Source organism: Oncorhynchus kisutch, linkage group LG15, assembly GCF_002021735.2.
Source record: "Oncorhynchus kisutch isolate 150728-3 linkage group LG15, Okis_V2, whole genome shotgun sequence".
NCBI classification, from domain to species: Eukaryota; Metazoa; Chordata; class Actinopteri; order Salmoniformes; family Salmonidae; genus Oncorhynchus; species Oncorhynchus kisutch.
In genome coordinates this window covers 6,251,729-6,274,254 of record NC_034188.2, presented here as the reverse complement: position 1 = coordinate 6,274,254, position 22,526 = coordinate 6,251,729, and the positions used below count along the sequence as shown (strand labels likewise).

Here is a 22,526-nt window from a genome sequence, read left to right as displayed (position 1 = left end):
GTATCTGGAGATACAGTATATACCATTAAATATGGGTAACACTTTACAATAATCCCATATCAGTATCTGGAGATACAGTATTTACCATTAAATATGGGTAACACTTTACAATAATCCCATATCAGTATCTGGAGATATATACTATTAAATATGGGTAACACTTTACAATAATCCCATATCAGTATCTGGAGATACAGTATTTACCATTAAATATGGGTAACACTTTACAATAATCCCATATCAGTATCTGGAGATATATACTATTAAATATGGGTAACACTTTACAATAATCCCATATCAGTATCTGGAGATATATACTATTAAATATGGGTAACACTTCACAATAATCCCATATCAGTATCTGGAGATATATACTATTAAATATGGGTAACACTTTACAATAATCCCATTATCAGTATCTGGAGATATATACTATTAAATATGAGTAACACTTTACAATAATCCCATATCAGTATCTGGAGATATATACTATTAAATATGAGTGACACTTTACAATAATCCCATATCAGTATCTGGAGATATATACTATTAAATATGAGTAACACTTTACAATAATCCCATATCAGTATCTGGAGATATATACTATTAAATATGAGTAACACTTTACAATAATCCCATATCAGTATCTGGAGATATATACTATTAAATATGGGTAACACTTTACAATAATCCCATATCAGTATCTGGAGATATATACTATTAAATATGAGTAACACTTTACAATAATCCCATATCAGTATCTGGAGATATATACTATTAAATATGGGTAACACTTTACAATAATCCCATATCAGTATCTGGAGATACAGTATATACTATTAAATATGGGTAACACTTTACAATAATCCCATATCAGTATCTGGAGATATATACCATTAAATATGGGTAACACTTTACAATAATCCCATATCAGTATCTGGAGATATATACCATTAAATATGAGTAACACTTTACAATAATCCCATTATCAGTATCTGGAGATATATACCATTAAATATGGGTAACACTTTACAATAATCCCATATCAGTATCTGGAGATATATACTATTAAATATGGGTAACACTTTACAATAATCCCATATCAGTATCTGGAGATACAGTATATACTATTAAATATGGGTAACACTTTACAATAATCCCATATCAGTATCTGGAGATATATACCATTAAATATGAGTAACACTTTACAATAATCCCATTATCAGTATCTGGAGATATATACCATTAAATATGGGTAACACTTTACAATAATCCCATATCAGTATCTGGAGATATATACTATTAAATATGGGTAACACTTTACAATAATCCCATATCAGTATCTGGAGATACAGTATATACTATTAAATATGGGTAACACTTTACAATAATCCCATATCAGTATCTGGAGATATATACCATTAAATATGGGTAACACTTTACAATAATCCCATATCAGTATCTGGAGATATATACCATTAAATATGGGTAACACTTTACAATAATCCCATATCAGTATCTGGAGATATATACCATTAAATATGGGTAACACTTTACAATAATCCCATATCAGTATCTGGAGATATATACCATTAAATATGGGTAACACTTTACAATAATCCCATATCAGTATCTGGAGATATATACCATTAAATATGGGTAACACTTTACAATAACGTACCTTTTATAAAGCGTTTATAAAGGGTTTATAATTCCGTTATTAACAGTTATTTTTTTAAAGGGTACCTTATTGTAAAGTGTTACATAAAGTATATCGTATTTACAGTATGCAATTTCCTTTGTCAATATGCTCCTGTGCGTTCAAATATGAATGCTTTTTATACTGTACACCAGCAAAGATGAATGATTTCTTGCTCGTACATGCTGCTGAGAGGGACAGATAGCCTTGCTGACTGTTGACAGTAGATTTCAATGTGCTGCAGCAGTGTGTCTCATCTTTCTCCTAGCCTCATGCTCTGTATATAAAGGGGTACATCCCAAATGGCACCCTATTGCCTATATAGTGCACTACTTCTGACCTGAGCCCTATGGGCCCTGGTCAAAAGTAGTGAACCAAATATGGAACAGGGTGCCATGTTTGTAGCGCAGCCTTATATACAGAGGAGAGGAGGAATTTACAGCTCTTGTAGCTACTACACACAATGACTTATTCATATGCTGTGAGCCATCAGTTGACCGTTACACTGACGGGCCAAGAAAATATTAAACAATTCTCTCTCTCTCTCTCTCTCTCTCTCTCTCTCTCTCTCTCTCTCTCTCTCTCTCTCTCTGCCTCTCTCTCTCCCTGTCTCTCTCTCTCTCTCTCTCTCTCTCTCTCTCTCTCCCTCTCTCTCTCTCTCAAACTAAATGATAATGAATCAAGGCTAAAACAACATGATAATGAAGCAAAGCTAAACTAAATGACAATGAATCGCAAAGCTAAATTTAAATTAGAATGAATAAAAGCTCAAACTAAATTATAATGAATCAAGACATATTGTTTTAGTCTTGATTCATTATCATTTTGTCTAAGCCTTGAATATTTTATCACCTCTCAAATATTTACTGTGCCTCCAGAAAGTATTCATACCCCTTTACTTTTCCACATGTTGTTGTGTCAGAAAGTGCGATTAAAATTGCTTTTATTGAAACGTTTTGTCAACGATCTACTCAAAATACTATGTAATGTCAAAATGGATTTAAAAAAAAAAACATTTGTAAAAGAAAATATGTATATATATATTTTTAAACACATCTGGATAAATATTCAACCCCCTGAGTCAATACATGTTAGAATCACCTTCGGCAGTGATTACAGCTGTGAGTCTTTCTGGGTAAGTCTATTGGAGCTTTGCACACCTGGACGGTAGAATGTTTGCACATGATTCTATTTGTAATTATTCAAGCTCTGTCAAGTTGGTTGTTAGAAAGCCATTTTCAAGTCTTGCTGTAGATTTTCAAGAAGATTTACAAATCGGGAGTTTACATACACCTTAGCCAAATACATTTAAACTCAGTTTTTCCACAATTCCTGACATTTAATCCTAGTAAACATTCCCTGTCTTAGGTCAGTTAGGATCACCACTTTATTTTAAGAATGTGAAATGGCAGAATAATAGTAGAGAAATTATTTATTTAAGCTTTTATTTCTTTCATCACATTCCCAGTGGGTCAGAAGTTTACATACACTCAATTAGTATTTGGTAGCATTGCCTTTAAATTGTTTAACTTGGGTCAAATGTTTTGGGTAGCCTTCCACAAGCTTCCCACAATAAGTTGGGTGAATTTTGGCCCATTCCTCCTGACAGAGCTGGTGTAACCGAGTCAGGTTTGTAGGCCTCCTTGCTCGCACACACTTTTTCAGTTCTGCCCACACATTTTCTATAGGATTGAGGTTTTGTGATGGAGGGCTTTGTGATGGCCACTCCAATACCTTGACTTTGTTGTCCTTAAGCCATTTTGCCACAACTTTGGAAGTATGCTTGGGGTCATTGTTCATTTGGAAGACATATTTGCAACCAAGCTTCAACTTCCTGACTGATGTCTTGAGATGCTGCTTCAATATACAGTGCCTTGCGAAAGTATTCGGCCCCCTTGAACTTTGCGACCTTTTGCCATATTTCAGGCTTCAAACATAAAGATATAAAACTGTATTTTTTTGTGAAGAATCAACAACAAGTGGGACACAATCATGAAGTGGAACGACATTTATTGGATATTTCAAACTTTTTTAACAAATCAAAAACTGAAAAATTGGGCGTGATTCTTTTTGTGAAGAATCAACAACAAGTGGGACACAATCATGAAGTGGAACGACATTTATTGGATATTTCAAACTTTTTTAACAAATCAAAAACTGAAAAATTGGGCGTGCAAAATTATTCAGCCCCTTTACTTTCAGTGCAGCAAACTCTCTCCAGAAGTTCAGTGAGGATCTCTGAATGATCCAATGTTGACCTAAATGACTAATGATGATAAATACAATCCACCTGTGTGTAATCAAGTCTCCGTATAAATGCACCTGCACTGTGATAGTCTCAGAGGTCCGTTAAAAGCGCAGAAAGCATCATGAAGAACAAGGAACACACCAGGCAGGTCCGAGATACTGTTGTGAAGAAGTTTAAAGCCGTATTTGGTTACAAAAAGATTTCCCAAGCTTTAAACATCCCAAGGAGCACTGTGCAAGCGATAATATTGAAATGGAAGGAGTATCAGACCACTGCAAATCTACCAAGACCTGGCCGTCCCTCTAAACTTTCAGCTCATACAAGGAGAAGACTGATCAGAGATGCAGCCAAGAGGCCCATGATCACTCTGGATGAACTGCAGAGATCTACAGCTGAGGTGGGAGACTCTGTCCATAGGACAACAATCAGTCGTATATTGCACAAATCTGGCCTTTATGGAAGAGTGGCAAGAAGAAAGCCATTTCTTAAAGATATCCATAAAAAGTGTTGTTTAAAGTTTGCCACAAGCCACAAGCCACCAAACATGTGGAAGAAGGTGCTCTGGTCAGATGAAACCAAAATTGAACTTTTTGGCAACAATGCAAAACGTTATGTTTGGCGTAAAAGCAACACAGCTCATCACCCTAAACTCACCATCCCCACTGTCAAACATGGTGGTGGCAGCATCATGGTTTGGGCCTGCTTTTCTTCAGCAGGGACAGGAAAGATGGTTAAAATTGATGGGAAGATGGATGGAGCCAAATACAGGACCATTCTGGAAGAAAACCTGATGGAGTCTCCAAAAGACCTGAGACTGGGATGGAGATTTGTCTTCCAACAAGACAATGATCCAAAACATAAAGCAAAATCTACAATGGAATGGTTCAAAAATAAACATATCCAGGTGTTAGAATGGCCAAGTCAAAGTCCAGACCTGAATCCAATCGAGAATCTGTGGAAAGAACTGAAAACTGCTGTTCACAAATGCTCTCCATCCAACCTCACTGAGCTCGAGCTGTTTTGCAAGGAGGAATGGGAAAAGATGTCAGTCTCTCGATGTGCAAAACTGATAGAGACATACCCCAAGCGACTTACAGCTGTAATCGCAGCAAAAGGTGGTGCTACAAAGTATTAACTTAAGGGGGCTGAATAATTTTGCACGCCCAATCTTTCAGTTTTTGATTTGTTAAAAAAGTTTGAAATATCCAATAAATGTCGTTCCACTGCATGATTGTGTCCCACTTGTTGTTGATTCTTCACAAAAAATACAGTTTTATATCTTTATGTTTGAAGCCTGAAATGTGGCAAAAGGTCGCAAAGTTCAAGGGGGCCGAATACTTTCGCAAGGCACTGTATCCACATCATTTTACTTTCCTCATGATGCCATCTATTTTGTGAAGTGCACCAGTCCCTTTTGCAGCAAAGCACCCCCACAACATAATGCTGCCACCCCGTGCTTCACAGTTGGGATGGTGTTCTTCGGCTTGCAAGCCTCCCCCTTTTTCCTCCAAACATAACAATGGTCATTATGGCCAAACATAAACTATTTTTGTTTCATTAGACTAGAGGACATTTCTCAAAAAATTACGACCTTTGTCCCCATGTGAAGTTGCAAACCAATTTTTTTATGGCGGTTTTGGAGCAGTGGCTTCTTCCTTGCTGAGCGGCCTTTCAGGTTATTTTTTATTTTTTTATTTCACCTTTATTTAACCATGTTGGCCAGTTGAGAACAAGTTCTAATTTACAACTGTGACCAAGATAAAGCAAAGCAGTGTGACACAGACAACAACAAAGTTGCACATGGAATAAACAAGTGTACAGTCAATAACACAATAGAACATTTTTTGTCTATATACAGTGTGTGCAAATGGCATGAGGAGGTAAGGCAATAAATAGATAATAGTAGCAAAGTAATTACAATTTAGCAAATTAACACTGGAGTGATAGCTGAGAGCCTTATTGGGGCGGCAGGGTAGCCTAGTGTTTAGAGCGTTGGGCTAGTAATCAAAAGGTTGCAAGTTCAAATCCCCAAGCTGACAATGTACAAATCTGTCATTCTGCCCCTGAACAAGGCAGTTGGAGACTTATATTTATACCTAGCCTCTATCTTGGATTGTAGGACTGCCGGGTTGTTAAGCATATCCCAGTTTAGGTCACCTAACAGATGGAACTCTGAAGATAGATGGGGGAAAATCAATTCACATATGGTGTCCAGTGCGCAGCTGGGAGCTGAGGGGTGTCTATAATAGGTGTCAACAGTGAGAGACTTATTTCTGGAGAGATTCATTTTTTTAATTAGAAGCTCGAACTGTTTAGGCATAGGCCTGGAAAGTATGACAGAACTTTGCAGGCTATCTCCGAAGTAGATTGCAACTCCACCCCCTTTTGGCAGTTCTATCTTGACGGAAAATGTTGTAGTTGGAGATGTAAATCTCAGAATTGGCCTCCCTAAGCCAGGATTCAGACACGGCAAGAACATCAGGGTTGGCGGAGTGTGCTAAAGCAGTGAGTAAATCAAATTTAGGGAGGAGGCTTCTGATGTTAACATGCATGAAACCAAGGCTTTTGTGGTAACAGAAGTCAACAAATGAGAGCACCTGAGGACACGCAGGGCCTGGGTTAACCTCCACATCACCCGAGGAACAGAGGAGGAGTAGGATGAGGGTACAGGCTAAAGGCTATAAAAACTGGTCATCTAGTGCGTTGAGGTCAGAGAATAAAAGGAGCAGATTTCTAGGCGCGGTATGATAGATTCAGGGCATAATGTACAGACAGGGGTATGGTAGGGTGCAAGTACACTGGAGGTAAACCTAATCTTTGAGTGGCAATAAGAGAGGTTGCATTTCTGGAGGCACTAGTTATGCTGGGTGAGGTCACCGCATGTGTGGGAGGTGGGTCAAAGGAGGTATCTGAGGCATGTTGAGTGGGACTAGGGGCTCCGCAGTAAACTAAAACAATGATAACTATCCTAAACAACAGTGTACAAGACACATTAGAGAGAGACATAAAGCGAGGCATAAAGCAGTCACGGGTGTTGATTGGGAGAGCTAGCTAAGACAACAACGGGTAAGACAACAACAACTAATCAGCTAAGACAACAACAACAGGTAAAATGGTGATGAATGTGCAGAGAGGGTCATTTAACTACACACAGGGCCTGAGTTCGAGGCTGGGGCCGACAGAAAAAAATTGAGTTCCGTGAATTATTGAACAGTCCAGCAGGCATCAGCTATGTAGCCAAGTGATCATAGGGTCCAGTGAACAGCAATAGATGAAACAGGGAAGCCGCTGGGTAGTTGTTATTATGCTAGCAAGCGGGAGACACGGCGTCCAAATAAAGATAGCAGGCTGGGGCTAGTAGAAACGTCTGCTCCGACGTCAGGCAAAGGCCGGTTGAGGACACAACAGATGGAGTTACATTGGCAGACCAGTCGTGATGGAACGGCCGGGCTCTGTGTCGACAGAGGGGTCCTGGTCAGTTGGCAAAAGAGGTATTGTAGCTGGAGTAATTTCGTTTGCTAGCCGGGAGATGCGCCTGGCTCGCGGCTAACTGGTACTAGCTTCGGGACAAGGGCGCTAGCCAATATAGCCACTCGGTGGCAGCGCTGATCCGATGCAAAGGCCCAGAGCGTACGGCAAGAAACCGGTGGAGTATTGGATTCTGGTCGTGTTAGTGAAGAGTCCGGGAGGCATCAGCTGTGTAGCCGAGTGATCACTAAGCAGGCCAGTAGGTGGGCCTGGCTCAAAGCTAGCTTCGGGGCTGGGCCACTCGGTAGCAGCTAGCTAGCTGTGATGATCAGGATTAATGCTCCAGGGCTTATGGCAGGAATCCGGTGTTGCAGTGGAGGAAACAGTCCGTTGCTGGCAGGCTGGGAAGTGTTATCCAGGCTAAAAGTGGCTGTTGTTGGTGCAAAAGGTAAAGGCCGCTAGCAGTGGCTAACAATGACAAAATAGCTAGTAGCTAATTAGCTGGTTAGCATCTGATGGAGGTTCTGGCTATAAGGTCTAAAAATAGCGGATCCGTATCACATTGGGTGAATGTGATAGTATATATATATATATAGACGGAAAGTATATTTAATTTAAAAATGGAAAAAAGGGATTGAAAATAATTGAAATATATTTTAAACAAAAGACAAAAAAGACTAAATGTAAACGGAAGAACGACAAGCAGCGTCTGCACTGCTACGCCATTTTGGTTATGCCAATATAGGACTCGTTTTACTGTGGATATAGATACTTTTGTACCTGTTTCCTCCAGAATATTCACAGGGTCCTTTGCTGTTGGTCTAGGGTTCATTTGCACTTCTCGCACCAAAGTACGATAATCTCTAGGAGACAGAACACGTCTCCTTCCTGAGCGGTATGACGGCTGCGTGGTCCCATGGTGTTTATAATTGCATACTGTTGTTTGTACAGATGAATGTGGTACCTTCAGGTGTTTGGAAATTGCTCCCAAGGATGAACCAGACTTGTGGAGGTCTACAATTTTCATTCTGGATGTCTTGGCTGATTTCTTTTGATTTTACCCTGATGTCAGGCAAAGAGGCATTGAGTTTGAAGGTAGGCCTTGAAATACATCCACAGGTACACCTCCAATTGACTCAAATGATTTGCCTATCAGAAGATTCTAAAGCAATGACATCACTTTCAGGAATTTTATAAGCTGTTTAAAAGCACAGTCAACTTAGTGTATGTAAACTTCTGACCCATTGGAATTGTGATCCTGTGAATTATAAGTGAAATAATCTGTCTGCAAACAATTGTTGGAAAAATGACTTGTGTCAATGCACAAAGTAGATGTCCTAACAGACTTGCCAAAACTATAGTTTGTTAACAAGAAATTTGTGGAGTGATTGAAAAAATGTGTTTTAATGACTCAAACCTAAGTATATGTAAACTTCTGACTTCAACTGTAAGTCAAAACTGTAACTATGCAACTACAGAACACTCAATGTCATCTTGGCAAGCAACTCTGTTGTCTATTTGTCCTTGTGTTAAAGGTCCTGCTGAAAGGTGAATTGGTGTTCCAGTGTCTGTTGGAAAGCAGACTGAACCTGATTTTTGTCTTGGATTTTGCCTGTTCTTAGCTTGTGTTCCGTTTATTTTTTTATCATAAACAATTCCCTAGTCCTTGCGGATGACAAGCGTACCTATAACAGGATGCAGCCACCACCATGCTTGAAAATATGAAGAGTGGTACTCAGTGATGTGTTGTGTTGGACTTACCCCAAACATAACGCTCTGTATTCAGGACATAAATTAAAACATTTTGCAGTTTTACTTTAGTGTCTTATTGCAAACAGGATGCATGTTTTGGATTATTTTTTTATGTCCCGGCTTCCTTCTCTTCACTCTGTCATTTAGGTTAGTATTGTGGAGTTACTACAATGTTGTTGATCCATCCTCAGTTTTCTCCTGTCACAGCCATTAAACTCTGTAACTGTTTTAAAGTCACCATTGACCTCATGGTGAAATCCCTGAGTGGTTTCCTTCCTCTCACGCATCTGAGTTAGGTTTCCTTTCCTGAGCGGTTTCCTTCCTCTCGCGCATCTGAGTTAGGACGGACGCGTCTATCTTTGTATTGTATACTGGGTGTATTGGTACACCATCCATAGTGTAATTAATAACTTCACCATGCTCAAAGGGACATTCAATGTCTGCCTTTGTTGTTTTTACCCATCTACCAATAGGTGCCCTTCTTTGTGAGGCAATGGAAAACCTCCCTGGTCTTTGTTGTTGAATCTGTGTTGGAAATTCACTGTTTGACCGAGGGACCTTACAGATAATTGTATGTGTGGTGGTACAGAGTTGAGGTAGTCATTCAAAAATCATGTTAACTATACATTTTAAGCCTCTAGTCAGCGGAACTGTATCTCTTCTCATAGAGTAAGGTTGAGGTCAATTTCATTTAAATCCTGTCAATTCAGGAAATACACGGACATTCACATTCAAATGATCTTCATTGCTTCTTATTGGAGAAACATTTTGACTTGGAATTTCATTTTACTTTCTGAATTGACTTGGAATTGAAATGGAATTGACCCCAACCATGTCATATAGCATAGCTCCCTTAGATTTGATGCTACTGTGACTTTAATTTCCACCATACAGTACATTTTTATAAAAATAAAAATAAATAGAAAAAGTAGAAGCCGTAAGATTTACTTCATATGTCTAATACATTGTATGCTGCATGTTAAATCTATGCAAGTAACAGCAGGGATGCCAGGTCACGTGTGGAGTACAAGGATCATTATTTTGTTATGTTTCTGCTTGACACCCCTTCTATCTAACTATATCCAAGGGGGCCACAGATATTAAATTATTAAACAGGAATTTTCCCTCTGCAAAGTATCATCGAATAACTTAACATTTCTAGACTTCATGTTCAAAAGCATTGTACCACGTATACTGTAACGTATTCAGAATGAAAAGTTCCACTGATGAAGTTTTCAATGAGTGAAATACTTTACAATAGGTAACACATTTACACGTGCCGGACCAGTTTCACAGACAGGGCGTCGATTAAGCCAGGAGTTCGGCCTTAAAGTGTACTAGTTAAACTAGTTAACTAGTTAAGTTAATTAAGTATCTTTCATGAACGTAATGGAGTAAGGTAAATAAGTCTAAATGCTTAGTTCGTTGGAGACTATGAGTCATAGAGTAAGGTGAATAAGCCTAAATGCTTAGTTCGTTGGAGACTATGAGTCATAGAGTAAGGTAAATAAGTCTAAATGCTTAGTTCGTTGGAGACTATGGAGTCATAGAGTAAGGTAAATAAGTCTAAATGCTTAGTTCGTTGGAGACTATGAGTCATAGAGTAAGGTAAATAAACCTAAATGCTTAGTTCGTTGGAGACTATGAGTCATAGAGTCAGGCAAATAAGTCTAAATGCTTAGTTCGTTGGAGACTATGAGTCATAGAGTAAGGTAAATAAACCTAAATGCTTAGTTCGTTGGAGACTATGAGTCATAGAGTAAGGTAAATAAGTCTAAATGCTTAGTTCGTTGGAGACTATGGAGTCATAGAGTAAGGTAAATAAGTCTAAATGCTTAGTTCGTTGGAGACTATGAGTCATAGAGTAAGGTAAATAAACCTAAATGCTTAGTTCGTTGGAGACTATGAGTCATAGAGTCAGGTAAATAAGTCTAAATGCTTAGTTCGTTGGAGACTATGAGTCATAGAGTAAGGTAAATAAACCTAAATGCTTAGTTCATTGGAGACTATGAGTCATATAGTAAGGTAAATAAGTCTAAATGCTTAGTTCGTTGGAGACTATGAGTCATAGAGTAAGGTAAATAAGTCTAAATGCTTAGTTTGTTGGAGACTATGAGTCATAGAGTAAGGTAAATAAGTCTAAATGCTTAGTTCGTTGGAGACTATGGAGTCATAGAGTAAGGTAAATAAGTCTAAATGCTTAGTTCGTTGGAGACTATGAGTCATAGAGTAAGGTAAATACGTCTAAATGCTTAGTTCGTTGGAGACTATGAGTCATAGAGTAAGGTAAATAAACCTAAATGCTTAGTTCGTTGGAGACTATGAGTCATAGAGTAAGGTAAATAAGTCTAAATGCTTAGTTCGTTGGAGACTATGAGTCATAGAGTAAGGTAAATAAGTCTAAATGCTTAGTTCGTTGGAGACTATGGAGTCATAGAGTAAGGTAAATAAGTCTAAATGCTTAGTTCGTTGGAGACTATGAGTCATAGAGTAAGGTAAATAAGTCTAAATGCTTAGTTCGTTGGAGACTATGGAGTCATAGAGTAAGGTAAATAAGTCTAAATGCTTAGTTCGTTGGAGACTATGAGTCATAGAGTAAGGTAAATAAACCTAAATGCTTAGTTCGTTGGAGACTATGGAGTCATAGAGTAAGGTAAATAAGTCTAAATGCTTAGTTCGTTGGAGACTATGAGTCATAGAGTAAGGTAAATAAACCTAAATGCTTAGTTCGTTGGAGACTATGAGTCATAGAGTAAGGTAAATAAGTCTAAATGCTTAGTTCGTTGGAGACTATGAGTCATAGAGTAAGGTAAATAAACCTAAATGCTTAGTTCGTTGGAGACTATGAGTCATAGAGTAAGGTAAATAAACCTAAATGCTTAGTTCATTGGAGACTATGGAGTCATAGAGTAAGGTAAATCAACCTAAATGCTTAGTTCGTTGGAGACTATGGAGTCATGGAGTAAGGTAAATAAACCTAAATGAGAACACCTATGTTATGCCTGATTAGGTTAAGTATGAGCACATTGCTGTTGGTTTCCTCTCTGAAACTGGGCAACAATGTTTGAAAAACTCTAAATTGGGAGTGTATACACCTTGGACATTGATGGAGAACCAGTTCTTACGGTTCCTGAACCCCTCAGCATCAGGAGTTGATGGAGAACCAGTTCTTACGGTTCCTGAACCCCTCAGCATTAGGAGTTGATGGACACTTGATGGGAACATGACATCCATCTAACCAGTCAATCACTCCTGGGAAGTGTACCATATTCATCGAATTGCACTTTATAGTTGGCATGGCCAGCAGCATCAGGAAACTAGATGTAAAGACTCCTCAGTTCACAAAATGGCCCCCTGCAGACTTTATAGTTGGCTTGGCCAGCAGCATCAGGAAACTAGATGTAAAGACTCCTCAGTTCGCAAAATGGCCCCCTGCAGACTTTGAACTATTCTACACATAGTTGCATCAATGGCACCACACAAATCACCAGTTTCACGATGAATGATTCCAGATGCCAAAAACCTCAAAGTGATCAGAACTTGGAGAGAATTGGGTAATGACTATCCCCTTTGAGACAGAGAGGAAATTCTAGGCTCAAGCAAAGATATTATCTCCAATACGTTTCTTTGTTCATACGAAAGTGGTCTCGAAAAGCTATTTCATCAAAGTATAGTTTAATGGATTACTCCTATCCACAAGTACTAGTCTGGCTGGCCTCTGTAGTGCATGTTGGTCTTCAATTAGGTATTACAAATAGTCCAGGCTCCCTCACAAACAGCACTGAAGCAGAAGTTAAACCTGCCTCTTTGCAAGATTAATTTAAGCTTTAATTTAGTCATGGAGTAGCTCTAATCCTTGTACTTTGTTTAATCCAGAACAGGCTAAATCTACGACTATTTTAAGATAAGTCTGTGCAAGTCTCTTTGAGTTAAGACAGCTCAAAACAGGCATTTTAGTCTGGGACTAGGGCTTAATCCTTGTGTGTGAAAAGAGTCAGTCCTAAAGCAACTGTATCCTGTGGGGCGGCAGGGTAGCCTAGTGGTTAGAGCTTTGGACTAGTAGCTGGAAGGTTGCAAGTTCAAATACCCCCAGCTGACCAGGTACAAATCTGTCATTCTGCCCCTGAACTAGTCAGTTATCCAAATGTTCCTAGGCTGTTATTGAAAATAAGAATTTGTTCTTAACTGACTTGCCTGGTTAAATAAAGGTAAATAGTGATCTCATTTTCCTAAACAAAAAGGACTTATTTTTTGTCGACGGGAGACGTCTTAATCACGAGACCATGATACATTGTTACCCTTTCATAATTACCCCAAGTGGTCTTAGCTACAACACTAATTGATGAGATCTAATTATCAAAGGGTAACACTACAAGCCTCCTTGAATAAATATGTTCTGCACTTTGACCTGTTCAAAGGGATGTTTCTATAAAGGGATGTTTTCTTCACTGACTTTTATTTCACCTATATTGACTTGTATTTGTATTTATTATGGATCCCCATTAGCTGCTGGCAAAGCAGCAGCTACTCTTCCTGGGGTTTATTATGGATCCCCATTAGCTGCTGGCAAAGCAGCAGCTACTCTTCCTGGGGTTTATTATGGATCCCCATTAGCTGCTGGCAAAGCAGCAGCTACTCTTCCTGGGGTTTATTATGGATCCCCATTAGCTGCTGGCAAAGCAGCAGCTACTCTTCCTGGGGTCCAGCTAAATTAGGACAGTTTGTACAGTTAATAGAAAATCACTTCAGCTAAGTCAATCTTAGATGTTAAGTCCCCTCCCTATTTGAGCGGTTCTGCACTGGTTCCGGCAGGGCTCCTGAGTGGCGCAGCGGTCTAAGGCACTGCATCTCAGTGCTAGAGGTGTCACTACAGACCCTGGTTTGATCCCGGGCTGTATCACAACCGACCGTGATCGGGTGGCGCACAATTGGCTCAGCATTGTCATGGGTTAGGGGAGTGTTTGGTCGGGATAGGCTGTCATTGTGAAATTTGAATTTGTTCTGAACTGACTTGCCAAGTTAAATAAAGGTTCTGTGAACGTTGTCGGGTCCAGTACCTTTACAGTTCCAGGAAGCTGCTCTCCTCCACCACTCTGTCAGTGGACCTGACTTCAAGTGTCAGGTTTCACACCCCACTTTTGCATAGGGAAAGACATGTCACCTTTTCTGGCCTTTCCTGACAGAACCCAGCCCGGAAGACTACATATGAAAGGTGACAGTCTAGCAAATCCAGAAATCGGCTTTTCATCCTGCTGTGATTCGCCGCCGAATTTAGAGCTCTCAATATGAAAAGATACTAAATAATTTTGTAGAATTGAAATTCGATCACTTTCTCTTAGTCAGAGACGGACGAAATCTACACAACACTAAACAATACATTAATTGGAGTAGACCCACAAACTGTTAGGGCCTACATAAAGCTGTCCAAACAACAGAGTCCCAACGGCAGTCCCAACACCATACCACTGCTACACCTGGCTATTAGCAGAGCCTTGTCTTGCAGCGAAACAGTTCATTCAGCCTCATTTACTGCCTTTAAAAAAAACCTAGCTGATATGGCTGAGTTGCTAAAACAAATGTGGTTTCTACCTACAATTGAGACAAACTATGGCATAAGGGGACAATGAGCGGATAAGAGGCAAGCCATTATTTCAAATAAGTAATTCATGAGCGAGCTCTGACAGATATAGTCAATATAACTATTTGTTCAGCCGTTCTTACAGTATTCTCCCTGTACAGGAAGTCAGAACCGCAGGATAAATATAGGGGGCATATAAGCAGACAATGAAAGCTCTTACAATATTCAATGATGACATTTCTCTAAAACAGGCTATAGGCTACATGTGCCCCACCAAGTCAGAACAGTAGGCTAAATTATGAGGGGAAATGGGCCAAATCCTTAGGATGAGGCACATGTGCTACTAACCGCTTGCTACACAACATACACTTAGTATTACTTTCTTAGTAACAGTATACATATCTCCCTGGCATATTACATAATCTATGCAGCAGCGTACTGTACATACATTTTTGGACTCACCTTGTTGTGCTGGGCTCAGTTGAACAGGAAGGTGGCGCAGTGGTCCTTCGTGGGCAAATGTTGTCATCAAAGTCTGGCATTCTCTGAAAAAAACAAGGTCAAATCATGATGTTGGAGCTCTAGAAAGAGGCCCGAGTTCCCGAGTTGGATGACCGTTTAAAACATATTTTCCCAGTCGAAGCTCGTTTTTTTCCAAGTTCCCAGTTGTCTTGAACTCACTGAAGTTTCCAGGTGTTCTGAAAGTGGCAGAAAGTCATGCTGGATTGACAGCATGGCCAATGTTGAAGGTTTATCCTTTTAAGCTTGGAGAAGAGAACCTTAAACCCAGACTTGGATGACACACCCACTCCACTGAATAGCTATGCAATGCTTGCAGTTAGCCACGGATTCCTTCCAAACCACTCTTTGATGAATTTGCGATTTCCAACTTGTTGTGTAGTGTTTATGCCCAATGTCAGATGAGCACCAATACATTTTATCTATAATTTCTCTTCATAATTCCTTTTCATATGACAAGGATGGAAAAGGATTTGCCAGTATATTGTTGACTTGAATCATGATGATGCTAGCTAGATTTTGAAAGTATAATGTTGACATGGTCAGTCCAATCAAAGCTACTGTAGATATAACGTGATATGACGTAATTTTATCTGTGGCCAATGACCTTGAGCCTTTTTGGATGGGCACTTCTAATGTAACTCTACGGCAGCACCCAATGGGCTTGAATTTTCTTCCCGTAGAATTTATGGTGACGTAGTGTCCCTATGAGTGACAGAACACTGAGGCAATCACAGCGCAACTAGACAACATTACCAACCCCTGCATTTTGGAGCTGCCTTAACTAATGAAAGCACTGAGCTAGGCTGAAACACCTGCATTTTGGAGCTGCCTTAACTACAGAAAGCACTGAGCTGGGCTGAAACAGCTGCATTTTGGAGCTGCCTTAACTACAGAAAGCACTGAGCTGGGCTGAAACAGCTGCATTTTGGAGCTGCCTTAACTACAGAAAGCACTGAGCTAGGCTGAAACACCTGCATTTTGGAGCTGCCTTAACTACAGAAAGCACTGAGCTAGGCTGAAACAGCTGCATTTTGGAGCTGCCTTACTCAAGAAAGCAAAAAAGAGACCATATTTGTATGTGGCTTTATTAAGTAATTAATTTGTCCTTTTTTTCCCCGTTGTTTGCAAACTGATATGTGACACATATTAATGCCAAAACAACATGAAAAACAAGCACAAAACAGTTATTGTTTTGCTAAACAGCTGGGGCTCAAAACAGGTGGGTATCTACCCCACTTGACCTGAATGACAGGTCACCACTGGGTGGGTATCTACCCCACTTGACCTGAATGACAGGTCACCACTGGGTGGGTATCTACCCCACTTGACCTGAATGACAGGTCGCCACTGGATGGGTATCTACCCCACTTGACCTGAATGACAGGTCACCACTGGGTGGGTATCTACCCCACCTGCCCTGAATGACAGGTCACCACTGGGTGGGTATCTACCCCACTTGACCTGAATGACAGGTCACCACTGGGGGGGTATCTACCCCACTTGACCTGAATGACAGGTCACCACTGGGTGGGTATCTACCCCACTTGACCTGAATGACAGGTCGCCACTGGGTGGGTATCTACCCCACTTGACCTGAATGACAGGTCACCACTGGGGGGGTATCTACCCCACTTGACCTGAATGACAGGTCGCCACTGGGTGGGTATCTACCCCACTTGACCTGAATGACAGGTCGCCACTGGGTGGGTATCTACCCCACCTGCCCTGAATGACAGGTCACCACTGGGGGGGTATCTACCCCACTTGACCTGAATGACAGGTCGCCACTGGGTGGGTATCTACCCCACTTGACCTGAATGACAGGTCGCCACTGGGTGGGTATCTACCCCACTTGACCTGAATGACAGGTCACCACTGGGGGGGTATCTACCCCACTTGACCTGAATGACAGGTCACCACTGGGTGGGTATCTACCCCACTTGACCTGAATGACAGGTCACCACTGGGGGGGTATCTACCCCACTTGACCTGAATGACAGGTCGCCACTGGGTGGGTATCTACCCCACTTGACCTGAATGACAGGTCGCCACTGGGTGGGTATCTACCCCACCTGCCCTGAATGACAGGTTCAATCTTATAGTAAGTTGTTTATGATTTGATTACTGCTATATTTAGAAAGCACTTAAGTAATTTAAACCCCTTTCCCACTTTTGTTGAATAGGGAAAAAAACTATATATGATGTTGTGATTGATGTTTTTTTATTTATTTTCATATTTCTACTAAATACATGAAGTGACAACACCTCACCAATTTATAATATTTGTTTCTGTGAAAGGTGAATTCCAGACCTTTCTAGAACTATCCAGCATTACCAGTTATTGTTTATGGCCATCTCAGGAAACATAATTACTTTTGTCTATTTAGGCAGAACTATACATTTTGCCATAACATTCAAGAGGAACACATTCTTATTTACAATGACGACCTGTTACAGTACCTAGCATTGGTGACCCAACGGCAATAGAATTGCCTAAGAAAGTGTACGTTCTCTTAAACTACATAAAACTGAAGCTGAAAACTGAAGCTGAAAAAGAGCAATAGACTGTAAATACAATGGATCTGAAACTGAATTGTAATGATATCACTTTATTATCAACACATTTTCCTACCTTAAAACAAAACAATACCACATTCTAACAGTGTTATCTGTTTAGCTGGCAAGATAAAGAGCAGGCAAGCTAATACAATTAACGCCAATGAATGTGTTGCACTATCCTCAATAACTAATTTCATTCCTGCAGGAGTCAAGGACGACATCTTCTCTAACCACTAGGCAACCTGGTGGTGACAGTGTGTGTGTGTGTGTGTGTGTGTGTGTGTGTGTGTGTGTGTGTGTGTGTGTGTGTGTGTGTGTGTGTGTGTGTGTGTGTGTGTGTGTGTGTGTGTGTGTGTGTGTGTGTGTGTGAGAGAGAGAGAGAGAGAGAGAGAGAAAGGTTCAGCCTGGAATTCAATCCAATCTGTGTTATAGCGCATTTGACATTTAAATGTAATATGCAGTATTTACTGTGAATGCTCCTCTGTGAATGCTCCTCTGTGAATGCTTCTCTGTGGATGCTCCTCTGTGAATGCTCCTCTGTGAATGCTCCTCTGTGAATGCTCCTCTGTGAATGCTTCTCTGTGAATGCTCCTCTGTGAATGCTCCTCTGTGAATGCTTCTCTGTGAATGCTCCTCTGTGAATGCTCCTCTGTGAATGCTCCACTGTGAATGCTTCTCTGTGAATGCTCCTCTGTGAATGCTCCTCTGTGAATGCTTCTCTGTGAATGCTCCTCTGTGAATGCTTCTCTGTGAATGCTTCTCTGTGAATGCTCCTCTGTGAATGCTTCTCTGTGAATGCTTCTCTGTGAATGCTTCTCTGTGAATGCGGAAACATTGCCTTGAAAAGGTACATAGCTAACAAAGTCAATGGAATTGAATCTCTGCCTCGTTCTTTAGTATTTGACAAAATAAGTTGTATAGAGAAATGCTATGAATTAGCTATGATATTTTTTTACCAAGCTGTGATTTCTGTTATACTTGTTGTAATAGATTCTCGGTATTGTTCAAGACTCATGTCATGAGGCGGCAGCGTAGCCTAGTGGTTAGAGCATTGGACTAGTAACCGGAAGGTTGCGAGTTCAAACCCCCGAGCTGACAAGGTACAAATCTGTTGTTCTGCCCCTGAACAGGCAGTTAACCCACTGTTCCTAGACCATCATTGAAAATAAGAATGTGTTCTTAACTGACTTGCCTGGTTAAATAAAGGTTAAATAAAAATTAAAAAAAATAAAATAAAAATGTGTATGAGTACTGTATGCTCTGGTTGATTCAAAATATAATTCACCATTGTTCATATGCATCAAGTCCAGGCAGATCAGACAGCAAATTAAAATAAACACATTTATAATTCACACACCCTCTGTCTCTTTCTCTCTCTCTCTCTCCCTCTGCTCTCTCCCTTTCTCTCTCTCTCTGTCTCTCTCTCTCTGTCTCTGTCTCTCTCTCTGTGTCTCTCTCTCTCTGTCTCGCTCTCTCTGGCTCTCTCTGGCTCTCTCTGTCTCTCTCTCTCTGGCTCTCTGTCTCTGTCTCTCACTGACAATTTAAATGCAACAATCAGTCTTTAAGGTTATTTGAAACAACTCCCAACGTCGAGTCTCAAAGAAAAAAGTTTGTTTATGAAAATAGGCTTCCTCTCACTGACTGAGTCACTATACTCTCTGTAGTACACTATATGGGGAAAAGGGGGACATGTGGGACTCTGGACGTCAGGAGGGAAAAATGTATGAAAAAACTACATTTAATGTGCAGTTTGTGTCTGGGCATCTGAGGTTTTTCCTTGGATCAATACTAAGACATTTAGTAATATAGTTTATTAATAATGGTGGACGGTCAAGCCAAGCCAAGGGAAAGGACACAGGGCAATGGGAATTTATTTGAAGCTCATGTCAGAGAAACCCTAAACACGGTAATGATTTAAGTATTATGAGTATCCTCAGTGACAAAAATAGTGACAAATGTTATTAGATAAAATTATAAGAAAGAAAGAAGTCTACACCTCGTGATGTAGCTCAAGTGTTACACGTCTAGTCACTAACTTCAAAAACAGAACATAGTTCTTACCTGTCAAAGGAATCCCGCTGGTTCTTTCATCCAGACGGTCTTATTTTCCTCTCTAACCGACTATTTGGTATCTGGATGTCTCTAAAAGTCTTGCAAACCAGCACTACACCAAACTACTACAAGTCTCCAATGAAATGTTCCATTGTAGTTTTTAGTTCCCAATGTCCTCTTTAGCTGACAAATATTTTGGCTTCACAAAAGGAAAAGAGCACTTTCCTCTTTTAAAGGAAATTCCTGAAGAGTTCCTTCCTCTACAACAATTACATTCAAACAACCAGGAACAGGGAAGACTTCCTGTGTTCTTGCCAAAACACTGTGTGGGCAATGGTAGGCTACAGCTATACTACATACAGAATATGTCCCAAATAGCACCCCATCACCTATATAGTGCACTTCTTTTGACCAGGACCCTTAGGGCTCTTGTCAAAAGCAGTGCACTATTTAGGGAATAGGGAATACAGGCCTTATAGCTATTTCTCAATAAGTTAACCACAACTCTGCCTCCTCCTCTTGCCACATGTAGTAATATTAATACTGATCAGTCAGCAAACAATCAAAATGCAACACATTTATAATTCACACCCTCTCTCTCTCTGTCTCTCTCTCTCTCTGTCTCTCTCTCTCTCTGTCTCTCTCTCTCTCTGACCCTCTGCTCTCTCTCTCTCTCTCTCTCTCTCTCTCTCTCTGTCTCTCTCTCTGACCCTCTGCTCTCTCTCTCTCTCTCTCTCTCTCTCTCTCTCTCTCTCTCTCTCTCTCTCTAACCCTCTGCTCTATCTCTCTCTCTCTACTCTCTCCATCTCTCTCTGTGTCTCTCTCTAACCCTCTGCTCTCACTCTCTCTCTGACCCTCTGCTCTCTCTCTCTCTCTGTCTCTCTCTCTCTCTGTCCCTCTCTGCTCTCTCTCTCTCTATCTCCCTAACCCTCTGCTCTCTCTCTCTCTCTGTCTCTGTCCCTCTCTGCTCTCTAACCCTCTGCTCTATATCTCTCTCTCTCTACTCTCTCCCTCTCTCTCTGTGTCTCTCTCTAACCCTCTGCTCTATCCCTCTCTCTGTCTCTCTCTCTCTCTCTGTCTCTCCCTCTGCTCTATCTATCTATCTCTCTCTCTCTCTCTCTCTCTCTATCTCTCTCTCTCCCTCTGCTCTCTCCCTATCTCTCTGTGTCTCTCTCTCTCTCTGTCTCTGTGTCTCTCTCTAACCCTCTGCTCTATCTCTCCCTCTCTCTCTCTCTCTCTCTCTCTCTCTGTCTCTCCTTCTCTCTCTCTCCCTCCCTCTCTACCTCTCTACCTCTCTCTCTCTCTCTCTCTCTCTCCCTCTCTCTCTCTGTCTCTCTCTCCCTCTCTCTCTCCCTCTCTCTCCCTCTCTCTCTCCCTCTCTCTCTCTCTCTCTCTCTCTCCTTCTCTCTCTCTCCATCTCTCTCTCCCTCTCTCTCTGTCTCTCTCTCCCTCTCTCTCTCTCTCTCATCCAATTAGTAAAGAGTACAGCTGTTTGATGCTGATCTAAAACAACACACTCACAACAACAAGTCTCAAAGAAAAAAGTTAGTTGATGAAAATAGTCTTCCTCTCACTGACTGAGTCACTATACTCTCTGTTGTACACTATATAGGGAAAAAGGGGATGCAGGCCTTATAGCCATTTCTCAATAAGTTAACCACAACTCTGCCTCCTCCTCTTGCCACATGTAGTAATATTAATACTTTTGTAAAACCGTTTCAACATCACCGTTAAGTCCTCTCTCCAAATAGACACGCCCCCCCGTTCTCTGAAAGCGTACTACACTCCATGAGGTGTGGTTGACTGCTCTGTACTCTATAGGAGAGCCTCAGTGTGATTTCCTGACAGCATAGTCCTTCATGTGGTATTTTTCCATGTCATGTATCCGCTATATGTCTAAACATATTAGGTTGTGTAATATTATTGTTTATCATGACACAAGGCGAGACCCAGATGCAGACGCAGGAGGTTAGACGGTTGGAGTCTTACAATGTTTATTCATCCAATAGGGGAAGGCAAGAGAATGGTCGAGGACAGGCAAAAGGGTCAGAACCAGTTCAGAGTCCAAAAGGTACCGAAGGGCAGGCAGAATCAAGGTCAGGGCAGGCAGAATCAAGGTCAGGGCAGGCAGAGTCAAGGTCAGGGCAGGCAGGAGGGAAAGAAGTCCAGAGTCAGGCAAGGGTCAAAACCGGGAGGACTTTCAAAAGAGAATAGCAAAAGGAGTACGGGACAAACACGCTGGCTGACTTGACTAACATACAAGACGAACTGGCACAGAGAGACAGGAAACACAGGGATAAATACACTGGCACAGAGAGACAGGAAACACAGAGATAAATACACTGGTACAGAGAGACAGGAAACACAGGGATAAATACACTGGTACAGAGAGACAGGAAACACAGGGATAAATACACTGGTACAGAGAGACAGGAAACACAGGGATAAATACACTGGTACAGAGAGACAGGAAACACAGGGATAAATACACTGGTACAGAGAGACAGGAAACACAGGGATAATACACTGGCACAGAGAATCAGGAAACACAGGGATAAATACACTGGTACAGAGAGACAGGAAACACAGGGATAAATACACTGGTACAGAGAGACAGGAAACACAGGGATAAATACACTGGTACAGAG

General features: G+C 40.8%; 1 protein-coding gene across 1 annotated transcript in view; it reads right to left on the bottom strand.

Annotated features, from left to right (window-relative positions):
- The window catches only part of LOC109877766 (kelch-like protein 4), a 72,327-nt gene extending 57,075 nt beyond the window's left edge, over positions 1–15,252 (bottom strand). Inside the window, exon 1 of the mRNA XM_031789529.1 lies at positions 15,208–15,252. The gene's annotated coding sequence lies outside the window, so the exon portion shown is untranslated. The remainder of the gene's footprint in view (positions 1–15,207) is intronic.
- Positions 15,253–22,526: the final 7,274 nt, after the last annotated feature.